The sequence below is a fragment of the Hippopotamus amphibius genome, chromosome 7, assembly GCF_030028045.1.
Source record: "Hippopotamus amphibius kiboko isolate mHipAmp2 chromosome 7, mHipAmp2.hap2, whole genome shotgun sequence".
NCBI lineage: Eukaryota > Metazoa > Chordata > Mammalia > Artiodactyla > Hippopotamidae > Hippopotamus > Hippopotamus amphibius.
The window spans coordinates 130193972-130214526 of NC_080192.1; the positions used below are offsets into that span (position 1 = coordinate 130193972).

Consider the following 20555-nt stretch of genomic DNA (forward strand, 5'->3'; position numbering starts at 1 on the left):
AAAACAGAAGAATAGGATGTTCCTAGCAGCAAAGAATCTACGCTGCCTGGTTTTCCAGGGTCCTCAGAACCAAGGTCATCCTTCTCCCTCCTATTTTGTCTAGGGAAATTTCTAAACACTATGGGTACTCGGGTTCATCCCAGGCTAGACTAATACTGACTAGACTGCTTTTTGAGATAAAGATAAAAACCAGTAGTTCCGTTAAGTTCAGAAGACATCAGTCTTTAAACCCCTAAGAAGGCAGGAGAAAAAATCTTAAGAATGCCGGTTCAGAGAAAAATCTAGGAATTGCTATCATACAAAAGAAATCCGCCTCAGATACCATGACAAATGATGAGCAAGAGCCCTGCTCCATTCTGGTACTATGTCAGACTTGTGAACTCATCAAGATCAGGAATTCTTTTTAGTGGTCATGAGTTTATTTTCCAAACCTGTTATTTGGACACTTTTCAGTTATCTATGCTGCATTAAAACAAACACACACACAAAAACAAAATAACAACACTCAAAAACAGTGGCTTGAAACGACATTTTATTATTTCTTATAATGCTATGGGTTGGCTGGGCTGGTCCTGCCTACGTCACTTGCATGGCTGCGGCCAGCTGAGAGCTCAGGTGGATGGCCTAAAATGACTCACCCTCATATCTAGACCTTCATTTGGGGTTTCTGTAATGGTTGGGATCCTGGGCATCTCTCTCCATGAAGTCTATCATTGTGGGCTTTTTCCATGTTAAGAGAAGCTCTCAGAGGGAGAGAGCAAAAAAACAAAAACAAAAACAAAAACAACCAAAGTGTCGTGAGGCCAAGGTTCAGAAATTGCTAAGCCTCTTCTGCCATGTTCTAATAAAACAAAACACAAGACCAGAGCAGATTCAAGGGGAAGGAGATTCCATCTTTTGAAGGGATCAATGACAAAGTCACATGGCAAAGGAGTATAAAGGCTGGAAGGAATGACTGTAGCTACCTTTGCAAACAATCTACCACAGTGGTTTAATGTTAGAAAATCAATTAGCATACATCATGGTAAGGATGAAAAGAAAAAAAAATCTTTTCGGTACATGAAGAAAAGACGTAATAAAATCCAATACATGTTCAAGACTTAAACAAAAACAACACAGTAAGAAAACCAGGAAAGAATTTTCTTAACATGATAATATGTATCTACCAAAAAACCCTACTCTAAATGTTACATTTAATGGTGAAACATCAAAAATATTCCATTTAAGACCAGGAAGAAAACAGGGGTGTCATATCACCCTTTCTAATTTACCTTTTTGTTCTGGAGTTCTTAGCCAATACAATCATGTAAAATAAATAAGGATTGGAAAGACAGAAACAAACCTTCATTATCGGCAGATGATAAAACACTAGAGTTAAAAAGAGAGTTTAGCAAGTTTGCAGGAAATCAAATCAAACTTACTCTTGTTGTAAGTATCGAAAACTAACAAGTTTCTGTTTTCAGGTAAAATGAAGTAAGCATATTTCCAATCTCTCCCACTGAATGCAGCTATAAAATGGACAGAATGCATGAAGCAGTCCTTTGATGACTCTAAACATAAATAGGAAAAATTCTCAACATCATTAGCCATCAAGAAAATGCAAATCAAAATCACAATGAGATACCACTTCACACCCCCTATGATGGCAATAATCAAAAAGATAAGCACTAATAATTATTGGTGAGGATGTGGAGAACTTAGAACCCTCTTACAATGTTGAGAGAAATGTAAGATGGTGTAGCCACGTATTGAAGAGAAACCCAAGAGAACTGCAACCCCCACAAAACCTTTTTTGCCCCCACAAAAACTTATACACAAATGTTCACATCATTATTCATAATAGACAGAAGTGGGAATAATCCAAATGTTTATCCATTCAACTAATGAATGGATAAACAAAATGTGATTCTATACAATAGAATATTATTCAGCCATAAAAAGGAATGAGGAATGGATTTATGCTAGAACATGGATGAACCTTGAAAACATGCTAAATGAAAAAGCCAGACAGAAAAGGCACATATTGTATGATTTCAAAATTTGTATTAGTCAGGGCTCTGCAGAGTAGGAATTGGCTCACACGATTGTGGGGCCTAGCAAGTTCAAAATTGGCCAGCAGGCTAGACATTCAGAGGAGAGTTGATGTTGTAGGCTTGATTCCAAGGCAGAATTCCCTCTTCCTCCAGGGACTCAAGACTTTTTTCCTAAGGTCTTCAACTGATTGAATCAGTGACTTCTAATGGGTATAGGCTTTCTTTTTGAGGTGATAAAAATATTCTGCAATTAGTGATGACAGTTACACAACTCTGTGAATATATAAAAAGCCACTGAAATGTACATTTCAAAAGGGTGAATTTTATAGTATGTGAATTATATCTCAGTAAAGGTGTTATTTTAAAAATTCTAGCAGAAGTTTTTATAAATATAGACAAGCCAATTCTAAAATTTATTGGAAAGACAAAGGAACTAAAATGGCTAAAACAATTTTGAAATAGAAGAATTTGAAGGACATGTACTATCCAATATTAAGATTTGCTATAAATCTACAGTAATGAAGAGAGCTAAAATGAATTCAATCCTAATTCCTAAAATAAAGAGATTTTAATAAGGGGAAATTTTTTTAATCTAAAAGTTTTTGTCATTTATTTCATAATTTATGTATTCCCACTTGCAAAAAAAAAAAAAAAAGGATTTTAGTCACCTTACCAAAATACAGTATTGAATGAATGAGTGGATGAATGAATAAAATACAAGTGAAAACATAAGATTAAAACAAAGTCCCAAAGTCACTTAAAGTCATAAACAAACATACAAACCATAAGGTCCTCTCTACCCTCTAGAATTATGGGTAGATTTAGTTAAGAATTTTCCCAGAAGCCAGACCCAAAAATGAAAAGTCAGTTGTATGTCCACAGTATTCATAAGATAAAAGATAAAAGCAGATACTCAAGAAAAAACATTGATTCCTGATTTTGCAAACTGAGAAAAATTTCTCCCACTTAGGAAAATACAAGGTGTGGGGGCAGTAGGGTGTAAAACGTTGACAGCCTTGGAGCCAGCAGCTTCAGCAGTGATAAGGAGTAGCATCGCTGGCACAAATATCAACAATTTGACACTGAGTATTGGCAGCCTGGGGACAGAGATCAGTGAGAGTCCAAAGCCGGCAGGGGTGTGGCCTTTAGCTGGCCTCTGAAAAAAAGACGAGCAAGAACAGAAACTTCAAGGCAGCCAAGAGAACAAATTCACAGAACACTTGTGAGATACCACATAGATTCCAAGAACTCTTTACAAGGAACAGAGCTCTTAGAATATGGGGGGAAGAAAAAAAAAGAATATGGGGGGAAGAGGCAGAGAAATATTGCTGTGTGACTATTATTCAGGTCCTCAGACCACCTATGTGATATGTTTCTCTTTTCATATTTTGTTTTTATGAGACCAACCCATATATCTCTTTTAAAAAATTAAATAGAACTGTGAGCTCACAGTGGAAAACAGCAGAAGTCTGCCCCTTTGAGCTTTATTCCCAAATTCCCACTCCTCTTAAGCAGTTTCTTTGAACTTTTTTGTCTCTTTCTTCTGGTTTTATCTCCATTTATATAAATTATGTGCTTACATTGCCATTTCTTGATTTTTTTAATGTTTGCTATTACCTATTGACTTGCTGATATGGTAAATGAAGATCTGACTCTTTTAAATCATCTCCCTCAAATATATTTGCTCACGTATACTTCCTCATTCCCATTTACCAAATTAGTTACATTGGCATTTTTGTTTAAATAAATGTTTATTATTTATATTATTATGATTAGTTTCTATTATTCACAGTTGTGATAGTGTATATCATGACAATATTTCCTACTTGAACAACTTTATGTTTTTCCCAGTATTGATAATTGCCTTGGGATCTTTTGGTTATTTGTTTGCTTATTTCCCATGTCAAAATCACTAATTCAACTCCAAACTATCCAACAGAACTAAAAATAATTTCTGAATACATTAATTTATTTTGGCCATGCAGCTTGTGGGATCTTAGTCTCCTGACCAGGGATTGAACCTGTGTCCTGTTCAGTGGAAGCACGGAGTGTTAACCACTAGATTGCCAGGGACGTCCCCTGAATACAGTAAAATACATCAGATACTCTACAAGGAGTTTTCTCCCTGGAAATATTCCTCCTGGAGCCCTCTGCCTTCATTCTCTTATCAGTACTGGTCACTCACTAGGCCTACTGCCCAGCTGTCATCCTGAAACTTTCCATCACTAAAATCCTGGGAATTCTTTTCCCCTCACGTATATGTCAGATCTTCTGTTTCCTGGATCCAGTGTCTTTCTCTTTCTTGACTTCTTCCTTTTTCACATCATTCAGTGTTCCTAAATAAAAATGTCATTATTTTACCCTTTTTATCAGAGTGATAATTTGCCTAGGAATAGAATTTTAGATTGGAAATCCGTTTTCTTCAGAATGTTAAAGCACTGCTTTTTCTCCACACTAATCCAATGTTCTTTTTTTGTTTTGTTTGTCCCGAATTGCTTCTCCTTTCTTTGAATTTTTGTTATGGCTTTCTCATTTGTGCATTTATTGTTGGTTGTCTTTGCCTCTCTTGTTTACGTCTTTTTCAAATACCTAGTGATCTTCTGTTGTCCATTCATGTTTTAAAATAAGTCACTAAAACATTGAAAGATTTGAGTATCCTGTATGGGATTCTCTGCACTTCCTGGACTTGAGTAAGTGTTTCCTTCCTCATGTTAGGGAAGTTTTCAGCCATACTATCTTCAAATATTTTCTCAGGCCCTTTCTCTTTCTCTTCTCCTTCTGAGACCCCTATAATGCAAATGTAGGTGCATTTAATATTGTCCCAGAGGTCTCTGAGATTTTCCTCATTTCTTTTCATTCTTTCTTCTTTATTCTGTTCTGTGGCAGTGATTTCCACCACTCTTGTCTTCCAGCTCACTTATTCTTTCTTCTGCCTCAGTTATTTTGCTATTGATTCCTTCCAGTGTATTTTTCATTTCAGTTATTGTATTGCTCATTTGTTTGTTTGTTCTTTAAATCTTCTAACTCCTTGTTAAATATTTCTTACATCTCCTTGATCTGTGTCTCCACTCTTTTTTGAGATTTTGGATCATCTTTACTATCATTACTCTGAATTCTTTTTCAGGTAGATTGCCTATCTCCTCTTCAGTTAGTTGTTCTTGTGGGCTTTTATCCTGTTCCTTCATTTGCAATATATTTCTCTGTCATTTCATTTTGTCTAATTTTATGTGGTCTCCTTTCCACAGGCTGCAGGAACATAGTTCCCCTTGTTTCTGGTGTCTGCTCCCTGGTGGGTGAATTTGGTCCAGGGGCTTGTGTAGGCTTCCTGATGGGAGGGACTGGTGCCTGCCCTCTTGTGGGCAGAGCTGGGTCTTGCAACACCGATGGACCTAGACATTATCATACCAAGAGAAGTAAGTCAGAAAGAGAAAGACAAATACCATATGATATCACTTACATTGGAATCTAAAATATGACACAAATGAACTTATGTGAAACGGAAACAGACTCACAGACATAGAGAACAGACTTGTGGTGCCAAGCGGGAGAGGGGATGGGGGAGGGATGGATTGGGAGTTTGGGATTAGCATATGAAAACTATTAAACAGAGAATGAATTAACAACAAGTTCCTACTGTATAGCACATGGGACTATATTCAATATCCTGTGATAAATCATAATGGATAAGAAAATGGAAAAGAATTATGAGGCTGAGTCAAATATTATCCACATTCTGGCTGTAGAATTATTTTAATTAACTTTTAGAAAAGACAAATACGTCACTTTTCAACATAATCTCCTTGTTTTTCAATACATTTCATCCACCTGTCAACAAGCTTTCAGATTCCCTCGTTTAAAAGTGTTTTAGGCTGAGCCACGAGCCACGAATGTACTACTGTCTCCACTTCATCAGAAGTGAATCTTTATCCTTGTGGGGCTGCTTTCAGGGGACCAAATAGGTGAAAGTCTGATGGAGAAAGATCAGTACTATAGGGAGGATACTTTAACACCTCAAAATGAAGTTTTTGCAGTGTTGACAGTGTGGGCAGAAGCGTGCAGACGTGCATACCCTCAGACCACGAAAACCAAATCACTGCACACTGCTCTTCTTTCATGCAAATCACAAGTGAGGCGTCCATTTTTGCTTGCACTGCAGTTACAAATGACCTGATGTAACACATTCACACCTGCACAGCAGTGACTGGGGAGACAGTAGTCATGAACAGAAAGCACTGATAAGACAGTGCAGCCAACAGATGTTTTCATATAATTGGAGTGCAGAAAATTTTTGACTCATCCTCATGTATATATAACTGAATCACTGTGCTATACAGTAGAAATTAACACAACATTGTAAATCAGCTATACTTCAATAAAACAAATTTTTTTAAATTAATTAAAAAAAAAAGATTTGAGTAAGTGTGCCAGACTTTCACCTGTGAGCTTCACTGTGTAATGACTCAGCATACATTTTAAAATCTTCTTTAGAGCTATTCACTTTCTCAAGGGAAAAAACCTTGAACCTTCTGACTGGTGGGTGCATGGGAACAGAGCTATCAGCCTCCTGACTTTCAGCTTTTTTGGCACTGAGAAACTCAAGAGAATGAGTGAAGGGTCATCCTTTACCACATGGTCTTTGTCACTCTTTATTGTATGGTGCTTCTGTTTTGCCTACTTCTGTGCTTGTCCCTGAATTGGGACCTGCCTTTTCAGTTTATCCATAGATTAAGCCTGCAGTCTTCTGCTTTGGGCATTGGAGAGAAATTAGTATGTTATATCAAAGAAAACAGTCAGATATTTCTGTATAGGGAAAGATATTGGAAAAAGAATATTTAACAGTTAAATACAGCAGAATGAACATATGGCACTTATTTCTGTTGCCTCTAGAAACTGCTAAAATGAGAATAAAATTCTTGAAATGAATAAACACAGTAAAGGGAGAATGTGAACAGTGATGAAGCAGTCAGAGTTCTGGCAGAAAACAGACTGGCACACTCAAAGGAGGACTGAATAGAATTGAATAAGGAAACTATTTACAGAGGAGTGGACAGGATTAAAAGAACCAGAAAGGGATGGTGAAGTAGTTGGGGGCTATCACCATCCCTAGGCCTGAAGGGACAAGTGGAAAGTAGATTTTTTTAATGTTAGATTACAAATTAAGTCTCAACAGTTTTAGGGACTTCCCTGGTGGTCCAGTGGTAAAGAATCCGCCTTCCGATGCAGGGGACACAGGTTCGATCCCTGGTCAGGGAACTAAGATCCCACGTGCCGCAGGGCAACTAAGCCCATGTGCCACAACTACTGAGCTCTTGCGCCTCAACAAGAGAGCCTGCGTACCACAAACGACAGAGCCCACGTGCTCTGGAGCCTGCATGCCACAACTAGAGGAGAGAAAACCTGCACGCCACAACTAGAGAGAAGCCCGAGCACTGCAACAAAAGATCCTGGTGCCACAACTAAGACCTGACACAGCCAAAAATAAATAAATAAATAAATAATTTAAAAAAAAGTCTCAATAGTTTTAAAAAGATTGATATCATACAAAGTATCTTTTCTAACTATAATAGGATTATCAGAAATAAAACTGGAAAATTCACAGCTTTGTGGAAATTAAATAATACACTCTTAAACAACCAAGAGATCAAAGAAGAAATCACAGGGAAATTAGAAAATACTTAGAAAAGAATGAAAATAAAAACATAACATACCAAAACTTATAGGATGCAGTGAAAGCACTGCTAACGGGGAAAAAAACAAGAAAGAGCTCAAATCAATAACATAACTTTACAATTTAAGGAACTAGAAAAAGAAGAAAAAACTAAATCCTAAACTAGCAGAAAAAAGGAAATAACAGATTTAGAGCAAAAATAAATGAAGAACAGAAAAACAACAGAGAAAATTAATGAAACTAAAAGTTCATCTTTCAAAACAACAAAATTGGCAAACCATTAGCTAGATGAGCTAAGAAAAAAGAAGACTGAAATTACTAAAATCAGAAATGAAAATGGGAACACTACCAGTTCTACAGAAATAGAAAGGATTATAATAGAGCACTATGAAACTGTATGCCAACAATTTGGATAACCTAAATGAAATGGACAAATTCCTACAAACACAAAATCAACCAAGACAAAATTACAAAGAAATAGAAAATCTGAATAGACCTATAACTAGTAAGGATGTTGAATTTGTAATCAAATATCTGACAATGAGAAGTCCTAGACCTGATGGCTTCATTGGTGAATTCTATCATTTAGGGAAGAATTAATACCAATACTTCTCAAACTTTTCCAAAAAACTGAAGATGAAGGAAAACTTCCTAACTCATTCAATGAGATCAGCATTTACTCAGGTACCAAAGCCAGACAAATACACTGCAATAAAATAAAACTATAGACTAATATCCCTCATGAACACTGAAGCAAATATTCTCAACAAAATACCAGCAAACCAAATTCAGCAGAATATCAAAAGGATTATATACCATGACTAAGTGGAATTTATTCCTGGGATGCAAAGCTGTTTCAATATATGAAAATCAATCAGTGTAACATACCACATTAACAGAATGAAGGAGAAAAATCACAGAAGCACCTCACTTGATGCAGAAAAAGCATCTGACAACATTCAACACCCTTTCATGATACGCTCAACAAACTAGGAATAAAAGGAAACTAATTTCACATAATAAAAACCATATATGAAAACACATAGTGAATATCATACTTAGTGGTGAAAGACTGAAAGCTTTTCCTCTACGACTAGGAAAAAGACAAAGACAACTGCTTTTGCCACTTCTGTTCAACGTAGTACTGGAAGTTCTAGCCAGAGGAATTCGGCAAGAAGGAGAAATAAAAGGCATCCATATTGGAAAGGAAGAAATAAAATTATCTCTTTGCAGATGATAAAATCTTATATGTAGAAACCCTGAAGACTCCACAAAGAAACTATTATAACTAAGAGCAGGATACAGTGTCAACACACAAAAATCAGTTGCATGTCTATACACTAACAATGAACAACCTGAAAAAAAATACATGAACAATCCCATTTACAATAGCATCAAAAAGAATAAAATACTTAGAAACTAACTTAACCATGGAGGTGAAAGACTTGTGCGATGAAAACCACAAAACATTACTGAAAGAAATTAAAGACATAAATAAATGGAAATAACCTATATTCATGGATTGGAAGACTTAATATTGTTAAAATGCTAATACGACCCAAAGTGATCTACAGATTCAGTGCAATCCCTATCAAAATCCCAATGACATTTTTTTTGAAAAATTAAAAAATCCATCCTGCAATTCATTTGGAATCTCAAAGACCCTGCATAACCAAAGAAATCCTGAAAAAGAATAAAGCTGAAAGAGTCACAACTTCATGATTTTAAAACATACTACAAAGCTATAGTAATCAAAATAATGTGGTACTACATAGGGACTTCCTTGGTGGTGCAGTGGTTAAGAATCTGCCTGCCAATGGAGGGAACATGGGTTTGATCTCTGGTCCGGGAAGATTCCCACATGCTGTGGGGCAACTAAGCCCATGCATCACAACTACTGAGCCTGTGCTCTAGAGACCACGGGCCACAACTACTGTGCCCATGTGCCACAACTACTGAAGCCCGCATGCCTAGAGCCTGTGCTCTGCAACAAGAGAAGCCAGAGCACTGAGAAGCCAGCACACCACAATGAAGAGCAGTCCCTGGTCGCCACAACTAGAGAAAGCCCACATGCAGCAATGACCCAACGCAGCCAAAATAAATCAATAAAAATTGTTTTAAAAGACCATTAAAAAAATAGTCCTTAAAAAAAATGTGGCACTGCATAAAGACAAACATATAGACCGATGGAACTGAATAGACAGCCCAGAAATAATTTTCACTTATAAGATCAAATGATTTTTGACAAGGGTGCCAAGACCATTCAATGGGGAAAGACGGTCTTTTCAACAAATTGTGCTGGGAAAACTGGATACCCACATGCAAAAAAATGAAGTTGAACCTTTACCTAACACTATATACAAAAATTAACTCCAAATAAGTGAAAGACATAAATGTAAAACTTCAGATCATAAAACTCTTAGAAGGGAACAGGCAAAAGCTTCACAATATTGAATTTGGCAATGATTTATTGGCTACGACACCAAAGGCAATAAAATAAAAAATAGACAAACTGGATTTTATGAAAATTTTAAAGTGTTGTGTAACACTTTAGACAATATCAATATCACAAAGACAATATCAACACAGTTAAAAGGTAATCCACAGAATGAGGGAAAATATTTGCAAAACTACATCCAATAAGGGATTAATATCCAAAATATATAGAGAACTCCTATAACTCAACAACAAAAACAAAAATCCCAATTCAAAAATGGGCAAAGGCCTTGAATAGACATTTCTCCAATGAAAATATACAAATAGCCAAAGCAAATGAAAAGATGCTCAACATCACTAATTATTAGGGAAATGCAGATGAAAACTGCAATGAGATACCACCGCACATCCTTTAGGATGGTAACTATCAAAAAAAGGGAAAATGACAAATGTTGGCAAGAATGTAGAGAAATTAACACTCCTTTACATTGCTGGTGGGAGTGGAAAATGGTGCAGTCATTGTGAAAAACACTTTGGTGGTCCTCAAAAAGTTAAACTAGAATTACCTTATGATCCTATAGTTCTACTTTTAGTTATATACTCAAAAGAATTGAAAACAGGGACACAGATTCTAGTATGCCAATGCTCGTTGCAGCAATTTTCACAATAGCCACAAGGTGGAAACAACCTAAATATCCATCAATAGATGAAACAATAAACAAATTGTTATATATGTATATATGCACACATCTACACACACACACATATATATATAAATATATATATAAATATATTATTTAGCCACGAAAAGGGCTGAAGTTCTGATACATGCTACAACATGAAAGAACCTTGAAAACATTATGCTAAATAAAATAAGCCAGACACAAAAGGAAAAATGCTGAATGATTCCACTTATATGAAATACCTAGAATAAGCAAATTCTCAGAGACAGAAAGCAGATTAGAAATTACCAGGGTCTGGGGAATGGAGAGGATAAGAGATTTTTTGTTTGAGGTAATGAAAGTTTTGAAAATAGACTGTGGTGGTGATTGCCCAACACTGAGAATGTAATCAATGCCACTGAATTGTACTTAAAAATGGTTAAATTGGCAAATATTATGTCATGTATATTTTACCAGGATGAAAGTAAAGCCTATGGGAAATAGAAAAAAAGGGTAAAATTATGTTCTCTGTGCCATTATTTATTATCCCAAGTCTACTGCCTCTCTGCAGATTAACATTAAATATTTGATAGAACTGCAATTTATAAGATTTACATGGGAGTTGGTTATAAAATATTCTGGCAATACCATACTTGTTTGGGAAAGTGGCATACAAGGTAGAGTTTCTTAAGATATAGTCTGAGGATCTCTGGCATCAGAGTTGCCTTAGGATGCTTGATAAAATGCAGAATCCTAGCTCCAAGATCTACCAAACCAGAATTTTTGGAGTGAAGCTTATGAATTTGCACTGTAACTATCCTTCCAAAGAGAAACTATGCTTAGATCTTAGGCAACCATATTTATGCAGTTAGTTAGGCTTCCTAAATTTGGTGAGAACGCCTGTTACTGATAGCTCCCTGGAACTTTGGAAAAATGGAACACTTGAAAAACTTGGGCTGAATTAACCCAATTTTGGTGCAGCTGAAGCAATGAATAAGACTCCTTTATCTAGACTGAACAGAATATGATTTTAAAAGGGAAAAAAAGTATTTTCTACATATTTGAGAGTTCAGATTTAAGAGATTGAATAAGGGAAGGGTATTTGCTGTGTTCTTTTTTAGGGTGGAAAACTAGCATGCAATATGATCACATTGTGCTCACTGTATGTGTAACCCTGAAGAGTCTGATTACAGCATTATACAGTATAACTGTAAAAGAGACAGAATAGGGGAATGCCTTCTCAAGTAGTCTATAGCATCGATTTTCAAACCTCAGTGTGCATAAGAATTGCCTCACCTTCTCTGCCCTCCCCCTCCCCCCACCCTTACCCCCACCACAGTCCCAGAAATTCTGATTCAGAAGGTTTGGGGTGGGACCTGGAAGTTTTCATTAAAAAAAAAAAAACACTCTAGGATATTCTTATGCAGCTGACTCATACTTAGAAAAACACTTAGGTTGCACTCGATATGTCCTGAACTAGTTCTCTGGCTCCCTAGGTAGAACATCAAAGAAACACTTGTGAAAGGACTGAACTACCATTTCAGGAGTCCCAAGTGGAGAGCTAGGAAGGACTGCAGAATCAGCTGCATGCAGGTGAAGACAGGACATTTCCGATAGTCTGCTAAGCTCCTTGGAGAGGGAAAGCAACACCCTAGGTTTCCTGACTTTAACTGCTTTAATTGCTGCAACAGCAGCAACAGCAAACCCACCCCCCAACCCCCATCTCTCTCTCTCTCACTCACACACACACACACACAAATTTGCCAGTCAGTGTTGATGCACACTTTACCCACTAGGGGGAGCACAAGGATCTCCACCCACAAGCTCCATTCCCTGGGGGAGGAAATCTGATTCGGGTCAAGGAAGTTTGGGGGGCTTTATTGCTAAGGGTGGAGCAAAGAATGGAAGGATCTAAAAGATTAAAAGCACTTACTTACAGGTGGAATGTCCTTTCCTTCTGGCTCCTGTTTAAATCTTTGCATCTTAAAAAGTGGTGCTCTGGGATAGCCTTGGCTGGATTTGCCAGGATTCTTAAAGAAAAAATTATTCTAACAATAATGTATTGTATACTTCGAAATTGCTAAGAGAATACATGCCTAAAGTTCTCAGTACACTCCCCCCCCCCGAAAAAAAGTATCAATACTATATGAGATTAACTTTATTGTGGTAATCATTTCACAATGTATTTGTGTATCAATGTTGTACACCTTAAATTTACACAATGTCACATATCTCGAAGTTGGAAAAAAAAAAGTTATTCTGCCACTTGTTTAAATGCCAAGGAAGACTTTATTTGAGACTATTGCAGTAGGTGTCAAGACTATCCCACTGGGGAGAGAGATTAACCTCAACTCTGAATATAATAACAAATGGGGATTTACAGCCAAGGAGCAGAGAGGGGAGATTAGTGGATAGAAAATTCAGTGGATAGAAAATTATTAAGAGGAGAAATCAAGGATCAGGTAGGATCGACTTAGTAGGATTCTTGCTGAGGGCTGGCCAAGGACTCAGACATCAAAGGTGTGAGTGAAGAATCTGATCAGATATTGAGAGTTACCAGATATCAAGGGTAGGAGAATCTCTCTAAACTGACTTGGCAGGATTCTCGCTAAACTGGGCTAGGCAGGCCTGGCTTGTGGGGGAGGCCAAAGTTGAAGCCTAGTTGAGAAGAGGTTCTCAAAGGAGCCTTGGCTTTGGTCAAGGAGAGGCTTTGTCAGGGTTTATGGAGAAGGGGCTCTTTTTCTCTTGGTTTCCTTTTCCATTCTTTTTTTCACTCTTCTTAGGATAAGATCGAGCGTGCCCCTGAAGGCAAAGGATCTGAGAGGGTTGCTATTTACCCAGGTCTTCTTCTTGAAGTTCTGCCTAGCTGAGCAGAAGATTAGACTGGAAATTAGGCCAAATCCCCAGCCTGGAAAAGAGTAAATAATGTCTTGTCCTCCATTCATATATTTTTCTCAGCACTGTAGTGGGGTGTCCATCTAAGGTGGCTGGTGGAGTATTTGGGGATACAGAATCCAAAAATCTCTTACACACACAACTAATCTTGATGATATATATATATATATGAATACATAGTAAATACACACACACATACACTTTGACTTTGAAAGTATATATCAAAATATTAAAGCCTCTTTATTTTTCCAGACCTAAAATTAGATTAAATAATATCACTAAATTTAAGACTCCCTAGAATGTGTCATAAAAAACAAAAATTAAACAGAGTAATCCAATCATCAAGACTGTCCTGTGTGTGCTTTCCCACTCAGCGTACAGGTAGAAAAGGCCTAGGATATGCCAGAGTGCCGTGCTTGTTATCCCACTACTTGAAATAAACTTACAGAGGAGAATGTATGCCCCCTTTAAAGATGAGAAAAAGATTTAGAAAGGCTAAATAATTTGTCCAGGGTAAAACTGTTGGAAAGGCAGAAAGAGGAATATAATTGAAGTCTGAGTTTAGAATCTCACTAAAAATTATTTTTTTACTATAATTTAAAAGTAGTATTTTTTTAAGTTTTTTTGGATGTGGACTATTTTTTTAAAGTCTTTATTGAATTTGTTACAGTATCACTTCTGTTTTATGTTTTGGTTTTTTGGCTGTGAGGCATGTGGTATCTTAGGTCCCTGACCAGGGATCCTCGAACCCGCACTGGACCACCAGGGAAGTCCATAAAAGTAGTATATTTTAAATACAGGCACCCCTATATTCACAACAGCAAAAAATAGCCAGGACATGAAAACAACCTAAATGTCCATCGACAGATGAATGGCTAAAGAAGATGTGGCTTGTATACACACACACACACACACACACACACACACACAATGGCATATTAGTCAGTCATGAGAAAGAATGAAGTAATGCCATTTGCAGCAACATGGATGGACCTAGAGATTATCATTCTAAGCGAAGTTAAGTCAGAAAAAGAAAGATAAATACCATATGATATCACTTATATGTGGAATCTAAAATACAACACAAGTGAACATATCTATGAAACAGAAAGAGACTCACAGACATAGAGAACAGACTTGTGGTTGCCAAAGGGGAAGGTGGGTGAGGGAGGGAAGAATTGGGAGTTTATGATTAGCAGATGCAAACTATTATATATAGGATGGATAAACAAGATCCTACTGTATAGCACATGGAACTATATTCAATATCCTGTGATAAACCATAATGAAAAAGAATATGAAAAAGAATATATATATAACTGAGTCACTTGGCTGTACAGCAGAAATTAACACAACACTGTAAATCAACTATACTTCAATAAAATTTAAAATAAAAGTAGTATATTTTAAACTGAAATGAGATCATAACATATGTTTTGTAATCTATTTTATCCAAATGATAAGACATGGATGTGCTATTTTATAGCCTTCAAATTCACTGTTTTATTTTTCATAAAACTTTTACACTTCCGGGAAAAGATGGCAGCTTGAGAAGACATGGTTGATTTCCTTCCTTCCCATTCCCCACCCCCCAAAAAAATGACCAAAGAAATGTAAAGTAAGGAACAATCTGTGTCAGCACTGAGATAGAGAAGCATCCAAATACCAGACATTTTGAGGAATTTGACTAGATTTAGGGCAGATGGTATTAGATTAAAGAATACTCAGGTAAATTTGCCAGATTTAACAGATGAAAATACAGGGTGCCCAGTTTCATGTGAATTTCAGATAACAATATGTAACAATATTTTTAGTATAAAAACTACTTATACTATTGATTCAGGCAATATTCGTTGTTTAACATTCGAAAAGAACTGGGCATCCTGTATTTTGTCTGGTGATCATACTCAGAGCCCATTCACAGCTTCCCTGAAGGAACTTCAAGACAGGAAAGAAGGCAGGAAGGCAGGCGGGAGGGAGGGGGATGCTAGAGTTCAGATTTGAAGGGACAAGGGCTGGGATTGAGGAGCATGGTGAGGCTGACTGGAAAAGCTGCATCTGGAGTTCCAATTAGTTGTTAAGGATCCTATGGGTTGTAGTGGCCCTAAGCTCCAAGGCTGTCAAGTGATACCAAGTTGTAGAAAGCCTAAGTCAGGAAAATGGGCCCCTCAAACGCTGCTAGTGGATGAATAATTTAAAGCAGTTTTTCTAGAGGACAATTTGGCTATATGTCAAAAGCTTTAAAACACGCATGGGGGGCTTCCTAGGTGGCGCAGTGGTTAAGAATCCGCCTGCCAATGCAGAGGTCATGGGTTCGATCCCAGCTCCAGGAAGATCCCACATGCTGCGGAGCAACTAAGCCCGCATGCCAAAAAAGAAAAAAAAAAAAAAACACGCATAGGGACCTCCCAGGTGGTGCAGTGGTAAAGAATCCGCCTGCCAATGCAGGGGACATGGGTTCGAGCCCTGCCCTGGGAAGATTCCACATGCCACGGAGCAACTAAGCCCGTGTGCCACAACTATTGAGCCTGTGCTCTAGAGCCCGTGAGCCACAACTACTGAGCCCATGTGCCACAACTATTGAAGCTCACACGCCTAGGGCCAGTGCTCCACAACAAGAGAAGCCACTACAATGAGGAACCTGCACACCACAATGAAGAGTAGCCCGTTTGCAGCAGCTAGAGAAAGCCCGTGTGCAGCAACAAAGACCCAATGCAGCCAATAAATAAATAAAATAAATAAATTTATTAAAAATAAATAAATAAAACACGCATATACTTTAACTTATCAATATCACTTCCAGGAATTTACTCTAAAGAAATAATGTGTTCTTTAGAATGTTGTTTATAATAACAAAGAAATGGGTACAACTTAATCAATAAACAATAGGAGAATGTTCAAGTTATGGTACATCCATATAGTAAGGAATATACTATGCAGTTATTAAAAATGATTCCATAGATTATTTATTGACAGGAAGATTTTTCACTATATAGTTTAATTTTTTAAAAAGGCAAGCTACAAAACTGCATTATGGTAAGATGCTATTTTTGTAAGAATATAGATATTTAAACACATGCATTTTATGCATAAAAAATGTCTGAAGGAGTATACACCAAAATGTTAACAATGGATTTTTCTAAGTAATTTGGTTAGTTTTTTCTTTTCACTTATATATATTTTATATATTTTCTTCAAAATGTATATTACTGAGGTAAATTTTTTAAAGTTTTAAAAAAACTTCCGATCGGTGAGTTACACTTTTGAGTAATTATAAAATGAGACTGCAAATATAAAATAGGCTTTAACATTAAGGAGCCCCCAGTTCAGATAAATGAACACTGAGTTTCTACTGGGTGCCAGGCCCTGTGCTACAAGCTGGGGATGCAGATGAGTTAAGACATACTCTCCACCCTCCAAGAGTCTAAAGGCCACACTCCTTGGTGAGGTTCTTTGGTTCTGGCCTTGCTGGCTCCAAAAACTCACCTGTCAGCCCATTCAAGGCCATCCCTCATGTTAACCAAATTCACAGAGGTTGATGAACAAACTAAGATAATGTATTAATTTGTGCTGAGAATTATCACAGCCAGAATAGTAATCTAAACATGACCAGCACATTTGTTTTCCCTGTGGGGTGAGCTACACAGGGAACAAAATTATGATTAGAATGTTGTTTAGTGAGATTGGAATCATACCAGGGGCAGGGAGTAACTCAAAAGTTTAATGCGACCCGGCATTAGTACCCTTCTCTTCAATAAACACGGCCTTGCCAATGAAACCATAACTACCACAATTGTGAGATTTTCTCTTCCTAGGACAGTAGCAATTGGATGGACACTCCCAAAATTCATCTCAGATGCTCTATTATAAAAATCTCCCCAGACTAACAAATCTCCATTTCCTTCTAATTTCACCCTCAGCATATACTGTCATAATCTGCTCAGATCTGGAGCCATTCCACTTCTTTAATTTTTGTCTATTTTCCTTTCTGCAATTTTGTATTTATGTAGTTTAACTCTGAAGATTATCTTTCTTAATTTCTCTAAATGCATTTTTTAATTAGTAAAAAATATTCCAACTCTAGAGGGGAAATAATGGAAAGGATTTTTGGCGAAGAAGTTAGAAACCATCATACAAGGCCTTCTACAACTGCTCACTTGCTCTTCAACCAGTATCACTCTGGGGTAAAATTCTTATGCTCAAATATGAAACCGAGCCCCTACCACATGAGGTGGAAGACACCGGTCACAGCTCTCTCTCCTTAAGTGGTCATAAAGGAGCTGCCCCTTGGTGTAGCTTCCTTGGTTGCCAACTCACCTACCCAAATTTCCTGTAATTGGAACCAAAGTCCACACAATCTACTTAACATTCTAAAAACATGGTGTACCCACTGTGGATGATCCAAAAGGCAGACTAAGTACATTCTTAGGGTGCTAGTAATGCTTAAGTGCATGTGTGTGTGCACGTGCACACACACATGCACTCGTGTGCGCACACACACACAATTTGGATATGCTTCAATATTTGAGTTTTTTTTAAAGGCATTCAAATAGTCATCATGCAAAATTACAAAACAAACAAATCACAGAACTTACCAGATTTCCTGATATTTACCTTTTTTTTGTTTTTTGTTTTTTTTAATTTCACACATGCGTTTAGGGCCTCTAAACTCTTAATCCAACCTTGGTGACATTAATTCCAGTATAAATGTTTTTAGAACTTTTAACATTAAAACTACCTGACGTTCACATTCATCAGGCGATTACATCTATGTATTCTAAATTTCAACATGTTTCAGCCACTGGAACATTCTTGACTCCTTCTAAGAAGCCATGAAAATTTTTTCACATCTCACTTTCATCATATACCAAAATAGCTCTTAAAGTTAATTAGAGTTAGGGTTTTGTGTCAAATACCCAACACCTAACTATTAATTATTATTTTCTAAGTATTGGGAGTGCAGTATGAACTGTCAAGCTACGTGTCAAATCCTGGTCCCCTGGGACTTCCCTGCTGGTTCAGTGGCTAAGACTCCATGTTCCCAATGCAGGGGGACTGGGATCAATCCCTGGTCAAGGAACCAGATCCCACACACATATGAAACTAAGAATCGGCATGCCACAACTGAGAGCCCACGTACTTCCTAGGTTGCGCAATGGTTAAGAATCTGCCTGCCAGCGCAGGGAATACGGGTTCAATCCCTGCTCCAGGAAGATCCCACATGCCACAGAGCAGCTAAGCCCATGCTATTGAGCCTGCACTCTGGAGCCTGTGAGCCACAATTACTGAGCCCAAGTGCTGCAACTACTGAATCCCACACGCCTAGAGCCCGTGCTCCGCAACAAGAGAAGTCACACCACAATGAGGAGCCCATGCACAACAATGAAGAGTAGCCCCCACTTGCCGCAACTAGAGAAAGTCCGTATGCAGCAACAAAGACCCAACACAGCCAATAAACAAATAAATTTATTTAAAAAGAAAAAACCCACGTGCCACAACTAAGACCTGGCGCAGCCAAATAAATTAATATTAAAAAAAGCAAAAAACAAAAAAACAACCCGGGTCCCTGCCCAAGGCTTATCACATAGATTACAAAAACAAATCAATTCTATACACTGCATGAAATTAAAAGGCTAAACTTGAAACGCATAAACTTTAGGAAGCTTTATTTGTAAATCCCTAAGGAGTTTCCATAATTCTAACCAGAATTATTTGTTGGTTTGAAGGTAGAATTTTGTATTTTTGTTTTAATCTTCTAATAATGCCACTGCCACTGTTTCAGGAAAGAACATTTAACTTAAGAAGAGAACACTACAGTTGTAGTATAATTTCAGTTACTCTCTCGTTGTCCCAAATGAAAAAATCAAACAGCACATAAAACCCTTTGCTATAACCTAGATTCTCCTTAATCATCTGTGGGAACTAAAATATACATGAAGCTGTTGTAAGAAGAGCCCCAAAGACAGTAGAATACTGCAAAGAGATTTTAATTATTTTTCTTTCATTAAAAAAAAAAAAAAAACAGCCATCAGTACCAACATGTCTGCATGACAAAATATTACGGGAGACATCTTTTGGGGCATCTGTTTATTCCTATTGCTCCTCCTTTCCCCTTGACCTCCAGACACTACAACCCCAAAATCACAAGTGTGGAGCTGAGTCAGACTTGTTTATACAGCTCGATCCCACCCCCTTGACCACAGTTGATTGGGCCAGGAGTGGGCACCTGACCCAAGCTAGACCAATCAGAGTCTCATCCCGAGAATTCTGATATTAGAACTAAAGAAGTCAACCTTTCTTTAGGTGACCAGATCTAGAACATGGAGCTGGGGGTAGGGTGGGGATGAGGTGAGGGCATCTTCCACTTGCAAGGAGAACTGGAGAAGGATGGGAAGTCAGACTACAAAGAGAAAATGAAGCACAAGGGCAGAGATGAGAGAGAGAGGGTGCCTATTCAGCATGCAACATTGTACCCTTGTATATAACCTTATACAGTATAGGATACTACTTTTTTTTTTTTTTTTTTGCTTAAGCCTGTTATTTCCAACCAAACATCTTAACTCAACCTGGTCACTCTGACATGGAACTGAGAGTTTTATGTTTGTTTATACAAAGACATAAGAAAAGCATTTGCCTAAATCATTAGCATGAGGCTAAGTCCTTTTGAAACACATGAAAAAAAAATCTCACCATGGTGAACCTATGGGTAAAGAAGCTTTGTTCAGTAGACTTCATCAAAGGAGCTATTCTCTATAAGAATTTTATAAATATCCTTGCCCAGCATAACATTATTTTCAGTGTATCAAAAGCCTTAGAAAATATTGAACTTAAATTTGTAAAAATGAAGATTTTTACTATGTT

At 37.3% G+C, this 20555-nt stretch overlaps 1 long non-coding RNA gene across 1 annotated transcript in view; it reads right to left on the reverse strand.

Moving 5' to 3' along the window:
* Window positions 1-514: 514 nt before the first annotated feature.
* The window catches only part of LOC130856337 (uncharacterized), a 30511-nt gene continuing 10470 nt past the window's right edge, over window positions 515-20555 (reverse strand). The window contains exon 2 of the long non-coding RNA XR_009054556.1: window positions 515-5422. This is a non-coding gene — a long non-coding RNA (uncharacterized LOC130856337). The remainder of the gene's footprint in view (window positions 5423-20555) is intronic.